The following is a 15,604-nucleotide window of genomic DNA, read 5'->3' on the forward strand; positions in this document are numbered from 1 at the left end:
GCAGAGCCCAGGGATATGAAGGGCTGACAATGTAGCTCTATCCTCTAGCAGGCCTCCTCTCTTACATCACTGTGACCCGACTGAGAGTTGCATCAAACTTTTGAGAAAACAGAGAACATTGTTCCTTTTGGTTAATTTAATGCTGGTTTCATTCAAGCTATTTATACAAACTCACGTGTTCTTGAATTGTACAAGGTTTCAGATTTGAAAAACACCTGTGTATACCCACACATAGGTTCTCTAGGCATATGGAGAAGTGTATAACTTAGTGATTAAAAGACCTGGGCTTTGATGTCAGAAAAGTATTATGACTCTGTCACTTTATAGGGTATGATACTGAGGAGGAAACTAAGACTTGATTTCTTCATTAGTAAAACATCAATAATGCCTGAAAAAAATAAATGGGATAATGTTTGTAAAACGCTTAGAATAATGCCTAGTGCCCTCTAAAGGGAATCAGACAGGAGAGTAATAGTGAAGTGGGCACTTTGTGTGTGTAGAGGTGGGAGTAAGGATAAGGGGCTTACAATAGGTTGGCATTGACAACATGCCCATGCCAGAATCACCAGGAAAATGGAAAAAATTGTAACAGGCAGTAGCAAAGAATTGAGATGGCATACATGACGTTATAGAAATAAAAGAAAAGCCCTGTTATTTCTAGATCATCTCACTTTTGCTTTCCTAACTAGAATAGGTAAAATGAGCACAGAGATGTGGGCAGCTGCAGGAAAATGAAGTCAAGGATCTAGAAAGCAACCGCTGACTGAGCCCATGTTGCTGGAGGTGGACGTAAGCAGTCTCACCTCCTGAATTTCAGCTCCTGGTATTTGAAAAAGAAGCATCTGGCAACTGTAGGGCCTTCAAGATGCTATGGTGGAAAACTCGGTCGTGTCTTGGCTCCAAATCATTGACTGTCTGCTGGGGGGTGGGCATCTCTTTCATAGGTGCACATTTACCCCAGCTCTATTCTACAATTGTAACCTTTAGGCTCTGTTCATGTTTTCATTAAGTAACCAATGAATTTGGTACTTTGGGTGTGGGTAGGATTTGAAACCGGTTAAATAAATCTATTGGGCTTTTTAAGTTCCAAGGGCCCTGACTTTGTTTATACTTTTGCACTTGTTGTTTCAGTGATACAATGTGTCAGCACCTCTGAGAGAAGTTCCTTGAGGGACTTCTCTGAAAATCAAGTCGTGAACTTCAAGGCAGCTCTTCTGGAGAATTGTTGACGATTACGACTTGGGCCCTGTAATCTGCTTTATGTGAGTTTGATGAATATTTATGGAAACAGTCAATATGCCAGTCACATGTAGGGATGCTTCAGGAAAATTTCTTCATTCATTTATTATAATAACCTTGCATTAAAGTGGTCATTTTCTTTTCTGAACTAACAATGCAGCAACAGTCTTGCTCAGCTTGAACACCTTGTCCAAGGTCACACAGCAAACTTGTGGTTGAACTAGATCTACTGTCAAAATGTTATCTTTAGGTTTTTTGTTCTAAATATTTCCTAATTAAACTGAGAAATTGGCTTTAAGTTACTGAGCCATTCAATTACATTGAAAATGCAATCCTTACCCTTACAGTTTATGCCTCTTAAAAACCCAATATTAATTAGTGTTTCAAAATGTGGAAAGGAAGCCCTAGATTAGTAAATCTCATTTTGAAGTTCTGAGCCCATCTGTGGATGGACTTGAGGATTTCTGAAATTATTTGCATTTTGTTTCATCTGTGTACATATGTGCCTTGTGTGAAGGGAGTATCAGAGCGTTCTCCAAATCCTCTGAGAGTTTCTAACTCCACAAAAGAGATAGCAATTGTTAACTCTTGTCAAAATTGAAAATAATTTTATAAATATTTGTTTCCTAAGCAAAGATCTCTGCTTACTTGACCCGAAGAGAAATAATACATAACAAAATAAAATATCTCATTCTCATTAATTTGTTCCATTCCTAGAAGAAATGTGAGTTTCAAGGTATGTCAACTTGGCTTCCTTAATAACCATCACTTATAGAAGATCATTTAGATATGAATCACCTTCATTCCTTAGTCAGCCTGAACATTGGTTTAAACCCATGGAGATAAACCTAAATTCTAGACAGAGAAACAAAAAGGATAATTATGACTTCAACTGGAAAATAAGAGCTGTGTGATGTATCAGAATCATGTCTGGTTAAAATTAATAGCATTTCCTATCTCTCTGGGATCTTGAAAGCTGGGAAGGTCCAACCGATTTTTGTCGTGTCATTTTAGTATAGAAAGTTGAAATGTTGAGCAAGCAAGGAAATAAAAGCAATACATTCAGAGAGGTACCATCAGATGAAATGATTGAATCAGTACAGATTAACTGCATGTTAATCCATTATGATTTGGACGGCTGCTAATTACTTATTGAGATTCACTGTTAATCGGATACAGAGCAAGACCTTGATGGACCTTCATCAAAGAAAGACAGCTCACTTTGCAGTATTATTTCAAAAGAACAGAAGTTTATTGTAGTTTAATTGTTTTAAAGGTTTGTGCATTCAGGTTTACCGATCTGTGCTTATATGTCTGTCAGGTTTTGGTGTTGTAGCTATGCTAGCTACAGAAACAAATTGTGAAGGGTTCTCTTTTCTCTTTATTTTCATAGGTATTATTTTGCCCTTAAATGTTTGGCAGAATTTACAAATAAAACCATGTGGACCTGGAATTTTTTATCCGAAGGTTATTTATTACAAATCATTTCTTCATTATATAGGAGGTACTCAGATTATTTATTTTGTCTTGAGTTAGTTTTGGCAACTCATGCTTTTAGAATATGCCCATTTCATCAGAATTGTTGAGTTAATTTGAACAAAGTTGCTCATAATATTCACATATTCTTCTTTCACTTCTGTAGATGCTATAATGATATTTCCTTTTTCACTGTTGATATTGGTAACATTTTTTTGCTTTCTTTCCCTTCCTTTCTTCTGTCCTTCCTTTTTTCCTTCCTCTTTCCCTTCATTTCTTCCTTCTTTCCTCCTTCCTTCTTTTCCTTTGTTTAGTCAATCTGCTAAGGTTTACTAATTTGTTAAATTTTTTGAAAGAATGAATTGTGAATTTTGTTAATTTTCTGTATTATTTATTATCAATTTCATTGATTTCTGCTTTTATTTGATTATTTGATTTCTTATACTTACTTTAGCTTTAATTGTTTTTTTTTTAGTTTAAATAATTTATTTTAATGCTTATTATTTTCCAATATGGACACTTTGAGTTATAATTTTCCCTTTAAGCACTCCTTTACCTGCACCTCAAAATTGTGTATGTCATATCTACATTATCCTTCAATTCAAAAGTTTCCTTATGATATCACTGTGTCATCAGTTACCTAGTAATATGTTTTTAAATTTCCAAATACCCTTGTCTCCTTTCAACATCTCAATGTCATTGATATCTAAATTAATTTTTAGACTTATTTTGTGGCCCAGCATATGGTCTATCTTAGAGAATGTTCCATGTACACTTGGAAAGATGTGTATTCTTCAGTGGTTGGATGTAATGTTCTAAAATGTTAAATAGGTCAATGTGTTTGTTGTTCACATAACTTACAACCTTACTGATTTTTTTGGGGGGGTCTACGTGTTATATAAGTTACTGAGAGAGGGTTTGTTAAAATCTTCAATTATAATTGGAATTTGTCTATTTAGTTGATTAACATTTGAAAATATTTTTAGAAGATTTTGAAATGTGTTCTTTTGTGCATGAATTTCTAAATGTTTACCAGTTTTATTTTTATTTTGTGATATTAATAAATCATACTCCAGATCCCAAAAGTCGTATCTAATTTGTTGTGTATTACCTACAAACGAGCAAAAATAACCAAATATATTTTAAAAAGAATCATGTATAATTTACTTTTAGGTTTTAGCTGTTTTATTGATCAGGAAATGACACATCAGTTGTTGTTATTGTTGTAGTTTTATCTTGATGTATTAATGAAATCAATAACTATCTCTGTACTATGAAAATACATTTCATGTAATTTGAAAAATAATAATTAAATTTTAAAATAACAGTTAATGGGTACAAGCTGGAAATGACATCAGTTAAGAGACAGAAAGTTAAAAATTCCATCACTTTTGAGATTTATTCAGCACAGAGAAACTTCCAAGAAAATAAGAAAAAAATGTTGGTTTATGGACTCTTTCTGCATTAGTATCTATTATTTTCAAAATTTACTCAAATGTTCCAAAAGGACACATTGGTCTTAGTGAGTACTCAGGTGTAAATCAAAATTGTCTCCTTTAGGCTAGCTAATATTTTATTGCAATACTAACATGGTTCATAAAAACACTTTATACTGAAAATAAATGAATATTGCTGGAAATAAAAAGTGCAAGAGTTTTTTTCTTTTCTTTGCCAATCATCCTAGCTTTATAAAAATCAAATTTGTTATGTAACATATTTGAATTACTAGATAACGTTTTTTTTGATTTTCAAATTATTTCTGAAATTCAACATTTTCTGTACTCCCTGTAGGTATAAACCACCAATTAACTATGACAAAAGGGAACTCATGAGTGTGTAATTGAAATCCTTAGATAACATAAAAAATTAATTAATAGCAGAATTGATTGATTATAATTTTGTCTCTCAGACAATTCCTCATTTATAAGAAGAGACTGACAGCAAGGTCAAGGTCAATTTTGGAAAGGTCTACCTTATCTGAAAGGTATAATGTGGATGAAAAGAGAAAGAAAGAATTTTGGATAATTTGCAAATTGAATCATTAGTTCCTAACTAATACAGTGTTGACCAAATAAAAATTATCTTCTGTATTTCTTCCTATTTTTATATTATTTATAGCCACCTAGCTCACTGCCATTCAGAATTTTAGAGCTGAAAGAGATTTTACTACTCATTCAATTCAAACTTCTCTTTAAAGTACAAACGAAATTAATAACAACAGCCACAGATCCTATGCATGCACTTTTGGTTTTTCCCTCTTGAATTTGTCCATGCATTCTGCTCTCTTATATTCTTTCTAATGATAATCCTCTGTCTCTGTAAGTGTAATGGCTAATTTTATGTGTCAACTTAAAGGGTTTTTTGGATGAGACAAACCTTTAAATCAGTGAACTTTGAGAAAAGCAGATTGCCCTCTGTAATGAGGGTGGGGCACATCCAATCAGTTGAAGGCCTGAATAGAACAAAAAGACAGAATTTCTAGAGCAAGAGGGAATTTTCCAGCCTTCCAGCCTTTGGACTAGAATTGAAACATTAGCTATACTTGGTCTTTAGCTTATCAGACCATACTTAGGGATTCCAGAGAAACATAACACATTTTATATATATATAAAGAGATTTATTATAAGGTTTTGGCTCATGTGACTATGGAGGCTGAGAAGTCCTACAATCTGCCCTCTGTAAGCCTGAGACCCAAGAAAGCCAGTGGTGTAGTTTGAAGGTCTGAGAGCTCGAGAGATGATGGTATAGATTCCAGTTTGGGTCTGAAGGCTTGAGAACCAGGATCACTGGGGGTGAGAGAAGACTGATATTCCAGCTCAAGTAGATAGGCAGAGATAAAGAGAACCCTCCCTTCCTCCACCTTTCTGTCCTATTCAGGCCCTCAGCAGACTAAATGATGCGCATCCACATTGGGGAGGACAATTCACTTTACTCAGTTTACTGATTCAGGTAAACTGATTTCAGACACACTTAGAAATAATGTTAACAAGACATCTAGGCATCCTGTTATCCAGTCAAGTTGACACATAAAATTAGTCGTCACAGCATCTTATTGGTTTTGTTTCTCTGGAGAACCCTGACTAATATAGTGAATTTATGAAACGGAATTTCATTACACTATTGATAGGTGTACACAAAGTCATCTTCTAATTTAATTTAAAGATAATTGGCTTCCTGATGGAGATCATGTTTCCATGTCCAGCAGAAATTTCTCGTTTTTAGGACCTGGCCTTGGACATGGCTCTGTCTCCTCAGATCCAAGTTTAGGTAAGAAGATGGTTTGATCAAATGATTTGTAGGGCTATGACCCAGAGAGCCAGAAATCCTCCTCAAATAGAGTTTTGGTGCATAATACTATTTTAATATACTTAGGCAACTTTTCAATCTTTGGAATTGTCTAGCCTTTGAAAATGTGAACTGACCTCAGTGGTTTTGTTCTCAATAATTCCACTGATATTCATTCAGTAGAGCGGACACTGAGATTAGTTTTCACAAACTTAATTTCAACAAATAGACATGGTGCAATTTGGAACACTACATCATATGTCTATTCCTATAACTTTAGGCTATTTCTCAAATTCATATTATACCGTAGATTTTGGCCATCAGACCAGGGATGTCCAGGCTTAGATAAAGTCAAAACATCTAGAGAACAATGAGGGCATAGATATCATAAGCATGACTTTCCACCACAATATCTGAAGATGGAGATCCTTTCAAGAAGCCAAGTTTCCTTATGATGAACAGAGAAAAAGAAAATGATCACTAAACCTGAAAATCCTCTGGTAGCAACATGTACTCATTTCTTCCTTGCTCATTGTAAATAGAAGGAATTAACAGACTGTGACTATCTCTTATTCTTGTTCAATAATGCACTCCAAGGTTCTGTGCGTCTTTTCTGAGAAAAGAATTTGTATATTTGTAGAAACTGAGGAAAACATGTCCTGTTGAAGTTTCTCTTTGGTTAGAAAATTGTATGGCTTATGTGCTATGTTTCAATGGTATAATAGAAAAAAATTGTTCCCCAAGTCCAGAATGAAATAACATGTAGGTGGATGTTACCACTTGACCTGGTGGAGACTGGCTGCATATAGGCAGATATGGGCACCCATTTTGCACACTCTCCTCAAAAATTGAAAGAATGAGTCAGCACTGAGATCAAGGGCCACAGTCTTCACAGAATGAATTAAGAACAATTTTCAGGCAGAAGTTAGAATCCATAAGCATACCATTGTATTCTCAAAGATAAAAGGGCAGCAACACACTTTGGGCTGTTTTTTTTCTCTTAGATGTCTTAGGATTTCCTTCTCTAAAACCAAAACCTTAAGACTTACTTAAAACAGAAAAGAGAAACACGTTGGCAAGTTCTGAAACTCTGTATCATTAAAATCTGCCTGTGGAATTCACCCAGGAAAAAGAGCCAAGTGAAGTCAGCTCAATAGACTTTGTACATTTCCCTGATGATAGGTTTGATCCTCAAATCAGGACAAGGGATTGTTACCGATGATGAAAAGAGACGTATCCAAAATTCACAGAACCTATATTTATCATGAAAAATGTAAGACAGATGATCAATATACAACTTTATTTTCTCTCTTACTATTTCTTTGGAATTTTCTCTCAGTTAGGAGTGTTCTATTTCCTGGGTGAAAACTACAAAGGCTCACACTTGTCCTGCTCCTTCCCTGATAAAGTCTTAAGTGGACTTTCAATTGCAATTAAAGTCTCTATTAGAATGCCTAATTCCATGCAATAATTAAAACACCCTATATCTTTTCAAGTGCAAGAGTTATATATTGATTTTCCTAATACTTACATTGAAGGTTCTCCTTACCAGGCTTAAGTTAGGATAGTAGATACTCCACACTCTCCTTCTTTTGGAGGGAAAGAGGCTCTGGAAGAGTTTTCTATTAACAAAATTATCTCTGAGACATTTTTATATATTTTTCAGGTGGTTGAGGAGCATTAGTATGCCATTTGCTTTGAATATATTTTGTCCTGGTACATAAATTTGGTATTCACACCTATTACATTCTCAGATTTCTGTTGAAATTTAGATGCAATCATTCCATTTCATAATGAGAAATTTTCTGAAACTGAGACATCATTATCAAAGCAGGGCATTTCTGGGAAATGATCTTTAGAAGAAATTTAGGGGAGTTCTCCAGATTAGGAGAATTCTGGGCATGTGCTTCTTGCTCATACAAGTAAAGCAAACTGCAATTCCCCAGAAGAAAGAAATCTTGGGAACATGAGACCAGTTTGAGAGTCAGATCAATTCCTATTACAAAGCAGACAGTTGCTAAAAGAAAAAAGTCCCACATATGTGAGACATATGGAAAAGCATATTAAACACACTTCATGTCAAACGAAACATCAGAGCACTTATGCAGGCAAAGTTCCATGGAAATAATGAATGTGGGAAATCCCTCACCAAGAATCTATCCCTTGCAACATCAGAAGGTTCATTTGGAGATAAATGCTACACATGCAGTGAAAATTGCTAAGCCCTCAATCAAAAGAAGCAGCGTTTCCAAAATGAGAGAATTCATACTACAGACAAACCCCATGAATGCAATGGATGTAGAAAAGTCTTCATTGTGAAATGACTTTCTCATTGAACATCATGAGAGCCACGATATATTAGCTTCATTTCATAGTATTATTCTATCTTCTTTTAAAAGTGAATCTAGAGCAATAATCTCACTATGCCTGATAGGATGATAAGGATTATCGATCTGTAAAACACTCTGATTATCTAAGAATTAAACTTTATTCTGGAAAGATGCCAGTTGGACTGCTGTTTCATCTAGAAAAGAAAGAGTTTTGGTGCATGGAGATACCAAATATCTTTCCTTATTTTTTAGTGCCTTGAACATTAATGTGGAAAAATATAAATTAATTGATGCAATCATTAACTTGATGTTTTTTATTATATATCTACCAGTTGCTCTTGTGCCAGTCATTGTGTGAGTAAGCAAGATATTGCTACCACATGTTAAATAAACTGAAAACTTATTACCATGCTCTTTCTGACTTTTCTCCTTTTTCTAAGAGATGCTTCAAGTCATTTCCAACTCAGCCATGATAACACACTGGCATTTTAGTAAATCAGCTCTAGGGCACAACGATGACAAAACAGAGGAGGCTATGGTTAAGAAAGTGGACTCTGTCTCATCTTGATTTTAAGCAGTTTCTGGGTTTCATACTGGATTCACTGAATCAGAATCTCTGGAGACATAACTCCAAATCTACATTCTACCAAGTGAAGCTGAAGCAAGTGATCAAAAAAACTCTGAGGGCCTTGCACTTTGCTGTTTGAAGTCCACAAACTAATTTAGGGCAACAGTGGCCCTAGGTGCCTAAGAAAACCATTGAAATCCTTTAAAATGCTGCATCAGTGATGCAATTTCCTACACAGTTAGGACAGGCAGACCAGGAAAGAACTGAGAGTAAAAGGGGGGTTCATCAGTGGAGTAGAGAGGGACGTGAATATTTAAAATACACGTTTCTGCAGTTTTCAATTCAAGTGTCTGCAGCTAGTGTATTGTGGTAAAGTGTTTTTTTGTTTTGTTTTGTCTTCTGGTTTTTTTAAATTATATAATGTAATGGTTCTGAGTGTAAAATATATGTTTACTGAATTTGATATTTGTGTTTTATGTATGATAGTGATGTAATGTTAAAGCTCTTCCATAATCTTGTCATAGAGTGCAGAACCCGCAGTCTTGCCTCCCAATTCTCCACCCCAGTCACCTTCTTGCCATCCAAGTACAAGGCGTGGTACTTGCTTATAAATCCCTCCAATAAGGAATGATTTTCCCTTTCCTCTCTGCCTGCCTAAATCCTGCCATCCTTGACAGCCACTGTCAGAGAAGACTTCCCTGAATGACTGCATACAGCTCTCTTTCTTTCCTGAAGTGTGGTACCTACCATATCTCCCCATGTGATTTTACATTATGCTAGATGGCTCCTTCATACTTTCCTTTTTGTAAGGTTTTTATTTTTACAATCATTTTGATTTCTATAGAGCAGAAAAGACACTGTTCTTTAGTTCCTTCAGATTCCTCATGGTTCATAGCATATACTTGTCATATTTGCTTAGCCTAATCAGGTACATATTCCTGTTTTTCTTGCTTTCGTAATTGTGTTTTACACTGACACTATCTTAGCGTCTCTGAACTTTCTCAGACTCCTGAATCACAAAAGCAAAAGTTTATTGAAATAGTCCATTAATTAAATTAAACATTGATAATATTAAATAACTAAAACACTTGCTTCTCTATACTACATATTATATTCTCAAGAAATCAAAACCAAAGGGATTATCTGTAATCTTTGACAACCTATATAGTTGCTTTGCTTTTTATATTCACAGCTAACTATGTCTTAAAAACAGAGACAGGTTGATTGATACAATTCAGACCTAAGTCAGTCTCAGAAAAACAGACTCCCCTATAGGCTAAAAACAGACTGTAGAGACCTATTAGGTTTCAATTAGTGAGTGGTATTATTCCTAATCTAGTTTTAGAAGATTATTTTGAAATATTTACAAAATGCAGGGATTTAAGTGTGATTTGATGTGTTATTTAATAGCAGTATTGATCTATTGACATAAGATGTGAATGTTCTGGTTGATGAATTGTAAACAACTTGATATCAGTCTCAGAAGCACTTAATATGTATTTTATCTACTATATAAACAAGATCTTGTTTTCCCTTCTCTGGTAGTAATTACAGAGATTCAGATGTTTATGAACAGTCTATAGAGGTCTTTATTTCAAAGTAACATAGCATCAAAGCCCCACAAAGGTTATCCTCCAGAAACACAATTTCCTGCACTTCTTTAAAACTAAGTGAAGGAATGAAATGGAGGACAGCATCTGATACAAGAAATGTATGTTTCACTTACCAGGAATGCACACATCTATTTGTACAGCCCTAGAACTTAAGATCTGGCTCACAGATTTGATTCTCTAATCGAAGGAAGCAAGGGAGCTCCACTGATGGTTTCCTGAAATGCGATACAAATAATTTGTGCCAGTGAATAGACATTGATGCAGGACTCTGAAACTAGACATTGCCACTGAAGTCAAACACAGGAGGAAATTCAATAAAAATGCATTCTGACGAGAAATTACTTTTTATGGTATTTTAAGTTAGGAATAACACTGGAGAGAATGCAGAACTAATTAAGTATCACATTTTGGGTTTTTTTCTTCCCCAACCCAGTAAGAGGAGTATAGCTGAATGCATGGATAAAATAAGTACGGACAAGTGTTTAGAAGTGGTAATAGGAGAAAAGTCTCTAATAAAACAACTTCTGAAAAGAGAAAACAGTGGAATTTAACCCCCAAACTCAAACAGTCTGAGCACAGTGGTAGAAAACAAATGATAAAAGAACCATACTTTCATCAAAATAGAAAATTAAGTGACATTCTGGAATGCATGAAATAACTGGACCAGACAAAATGTGTCCTCCTAACTAGATAGACTAGACTTCCATACTTAAAAATTCTCTGGAAGTCCCCACCGTGGCCAAGGCTTTAAATAGTTAGTAACATAGCTGAAGCACTCTGCTAGTTTCTATATTAAACCATGATTAAAATGCTTTTTAAATGGTCTCGATCTTAGCTCTTATTTTGGAGGTGATGAAGGGTGATACAGTCTGGTGATAAGCCAAATGACAGTGGAATCCTTTAAATGTTAGATAATGAATCAACTTCATGGGAGACTACTGTTTAAAGATCAAAATCTCTCATTAAACTCTGTAAATATCATTGTTGATCACTAAATAATTTATAAATATGTGTTTTAATTAACAGGAATAAAAACTGTTAGTTCTGTTTAGGTATGGTATTTAATACAACTGTGGGCTCAGTACAGAACATTAAATGATCCACAGATGACCAGGCAGGAGTTTGGGAACTTCTGTAATGTAGGGAAAGAACCATTTTCTATAACCTCTTTCTAAATTTGAAAACAAGCAAGTGAGCCTGGGATCCTAGAAAATTCTATTGATCCCATTTCCCTGCTGCTTTCCTTCCAATCCCCAGAGCTATACAGAAAGAAGGCACATTGTAAACTCCCAGCATTTCTTCTGAGTGTTAGGGACCACGGAGCGGTCAGGGCCGAGGTTTCAGAAAGGGCAAGGCCATGATAAAGGGAGCTAATTTGAAATGAGCTATCAAGTTCAGAGGAGCTAGCTCCCTTTACCTTACCTTCTCACAGAGGAGGCTGCTAAACTCTGACAACATGGTTTTTAGGCATTTTAGATTGAAGAAATCCCATTTCGAAGCCTTGGAAGAGATTCAAAAATGTACACCAGAAATCCCCATGGTTCTAGCTCAATTCTTCCTTCCCTTCCTTGTTAATCTTTCTGTCTCTATGGTGTTCAGGTTGCTGAAGACTTCCAGTTAAATGCACCTACATGCTATAATGAAATGCAACTTTGAACCCTAAGGATATCCTCTCATTTGCCTTGAAAAATAAACATCTCTTGGCTCTACAAGCATTTTGATTGTTAGGTGACTTCTTTGTACATCACTTGAGGTCATTTTGGCAGAGGGACCTGCCAAGTTGATTTTGGCAGCCTCCACATTAAAGGCCAAAGTGCTGCAAGTTTTGGGCAGTTAGGAGTATTATCAGAGAACTTTGTTCTCTCCGTGTGTCTACAATGTTGACCCAGAACACAGCTTGGCTCTGCTTTTTTGAGAGAGCGCCAAATGTTGGGGAACCTTAACATAACGTTTGTAACATATAAGTTCCAAAACAGCTTTCTTTGAAAGGCTGGAGAGGGATGAGTCACCTCCTGGGTCAAAGAATATAGGAGGGTGAGAGGGAATTCGGAGAGGGGAAGCAAGTGTTAGACTCTGGTGATACTGAGTTGGAAACATCTACAGAGCATTTGACTAACAATGACCAGGAGGCATGTGTATCTGCAGTTCAAGAGAAGAGTTAGGGATGGGAAGTTAGACTTTAGGGTCATAAACACTAGCACAGATGATGACACAGATGGTGATAGAAGGCATACACTTGGGTGACATAATCCAAAGGAAATGTATAGAATGATTAAACAGAAAAGAAGCCGGAGGAATCCTGACATTTAGGAGCAAGCTGAGGAAGAGAATCATAGGAAGAAATCAGAAAGGAAATTATAAAAAAAAAAAATCAGGAATACTAGGGAAAATTAAATTGGTCAACAATATGTGACTGTAGAATTTCAGTAAGAAAATAAATAACTGGCTATTGGATTTGACAATAAGGCATCACTGAATTTGAAAGCAGTTCTCTTATTTTTTTTCTTAATTTTTATTGGAGTATAGTTGCTTTGCAATGTTGTGTTAGTTTCTGCTGTACAGAAGAGTGAATCAGTTATACGTATACATATATCCACTCTTTTTTAGATTTCCTTCCCATATAGGTCACCACAGAGCACTGAGTAGAGTTTCCTGTGTTATACAGTAGGTTCCCATTAGTTATCTATTTTATACATATTAGTGTATATATGTCAATCCCTATCTCCCAATACATCCCACACCCACTTCCCCCCTTGGAAGCCATAAGTTTTTTCTCTACATCTGTGACTCTATTTCTGCTTTGCAAATAAGTTCATTGTACCATTTTTTCTAGATTCCACATATAAACATTATATGATATTTGTTTTTTTCTTTCTGACTTACTTCACTCTGTATGACCATCTCTACGTCCACCAAAATCTCTGCAAATGGCACTATTTCGTTCCTTTTTATGGCTGAGTAATATTCCATTGTATACATGTACCACATCTTCTTTATCCATTCCTCTGTTGATGAACATTTAGGTTGCTTCCATGTCCTGGCTAATAGTAAATAGTGCTGCTATGAACATCAGGGTGCATGCATCCTTTTGAATCGTGGTTTTCTCCAGATACATGCCTAGGAGTGGGATTGCTGTGTCATATGGTAGCTCTATTTTTAGTTTTTTTAGGAACTCCCTACTGTTCTCCATAGTGGCTGTACCAATTTACATTCCCACCAGCAAAGTAGGAGGGTTCTCTTTCCTTACACCCTCTCCAGTATTTATTGTTTATAGATTTTTTGATGATGGCCATTCTACCAGTGTGAGGTGATACTTCATTGATTTGCTTTTCTCTAATAATTAGTTATGTTGAGCATATTTTCATGTGTTTGTTGGCCATCTGAATGTCTTCTTTGGTGAAATGTCTATTTAGGTCTTCTGCCCATTTTTTGATTGGGTTGTTTGTTTTTTTGATATTGAGCTGCATGAGCTGTTTATATATTTTGGAGATTAATCCCTTGTCAGTTGTTTCATTTGCAAATATTTTCTCCCATTCCAAGGGTTGTCTGTTCATTTTGTTTATAGTTTCATTTGCTGTGCAGAAGTTTTTAAGTTTCATTAGGTCCCATTTGTTTATTTTTGTTTTTATTTTCATTACTCCAGGGGGTGGATCAAAAAAGATCTTGCTGTGATTTATGTCATAGAGTGTTCTGCCTATATTTTCCTCTAAGAGTTTTATATTATCCGGCCTTACATTTAGGTCTTTAATCCATTTTGAGTTTATTTTTGTATATCGTGTGAGGAAATGTTCTAATTTCATTATTTTGTATGTAGCTGTCCAGTTTTCCCAGCACCACTTATTGAAGAAGCTGTCTTTTCTCCATTGTATATTCTTGCCTTCTTTGTTGTAGATTAGGTGTCTGGATTATCTCTGGTCTTTCTATCCTGTTCCATTGATCTATATTTCTGTTTCTGTGCCAGTACCATACTGTTTTGATTACTGCAGCTTTTTAGTGTAGTCTGAAGTCAGGGAGCCTGATTTCTCCAGCTCCATTCTTCTTCCTCAAGATTGCTTTCGCTATTCAGAGTCTCTTGTGTTTCCATACAAAATGTAAATTTTTCTGTTCTAATTCTGTGAAAAATACCCTTGGTAATTTGATAGGGATTGCATTGAATCTGTACACTGCTTTGTGTAGTATAGTCATTTTCACAATATTGATTCTTCTAATCCAACAACATGGTATATCTCTTCATCTCTTTGTGTCATTTTTTATTTCTGAAAGCAGGTTTTTTAGAATGATATATATGGAGAAGCTGGACTCTGGGGACACATTTCATACTTAGCTGAGCAAGTAGCCTAGAAGTGCAAATGCCCATCTACTGATAAAATACTTAACTATTAACAACAAAATATAGATAATTGTAATTTTTTCTTCAGTAGATTCTAATGGGGAGGAATGACATTGAGTCTTGGCAGGGAGAAGAGAGGAGTTGATATTTTTCTGGATCTTGGATTCTAAGGGACGAAAAAGTACATTTTTTTCCTTTCATTCTCCAATTGTAGACAAGATGTGAAGGACCTCTTCAATCTTTAAGCAATCATAGTTCATTGTCTTTTGCTTTTCTTTAGAAAATGTACCAGACAATAGACAAAGGTGAGAGGAAAAGGTACTTTAATCAGGTGCTTTACTTTTAGTGTATTCAAGTTTATAGTTAGTGCATAAATTTTTTCTATCTTCCCTATATTCTTCTGACTAGATACTGCTTTGTATTATGGTACAGGCTTTTTATGCCCTCTAAATTTACATTTTACAGATGCTTGGATTTATAGTAGCTCTTCCTTTTGACAGGTCACTATAAGATGTGATATGTCAACTATTGATTTTATGAGAACATATGTTTATCTGGTTAAGTTTCTCCAAAAGATAATGCATACTCTCAGAGTGAGGTCAAGGTCACCAAAATTTTCAGCATCTTTGAAGATCAAGTCATTCCAGTCCTCAGAGATTAAAAAGAAAACACTCAGATGTTTGCTGCTTATGAGAATACCCACAATGGAGCTATAAATGTGTAAGTTAACACTGCAGGGGGAGGGATAGAAGGAGTCAGTTGG

The 15,604-nt window shown here is 35.4% G+C and overlaps 1 long non-coding RNA gene across 1 annotated transcript in view; it reads left to right on the top strand.

The window, feature by feature from the left end:
* LOC309655805 overlaps positions 1 to 15,604 on the top strand; it is a 37,331-nt gene continuing 21,727 nt past the window's right edge. The window contains exon 1 of the long non-coding RNA XR_014261010.1: positions 1 to 15,604. This exon is cut by the window's right edge and continues 19,168 nt beyond it. This is a non-coding gene — a long non-coding RNA (uncharacterized lncRNA).

This window comes from Balaenoptera physalus (genome assembly GCF_965194825.1).
Source record: "Balaenoptera physalus genome assembly, chromosome: 2".
Taxonomy (NCBI): Eukaryota; Metazoa; Chordata; class Mammalia; order Artiodactyla; family Balaenopteridae; genus Balaenoptera; species Balaenoptera physalus.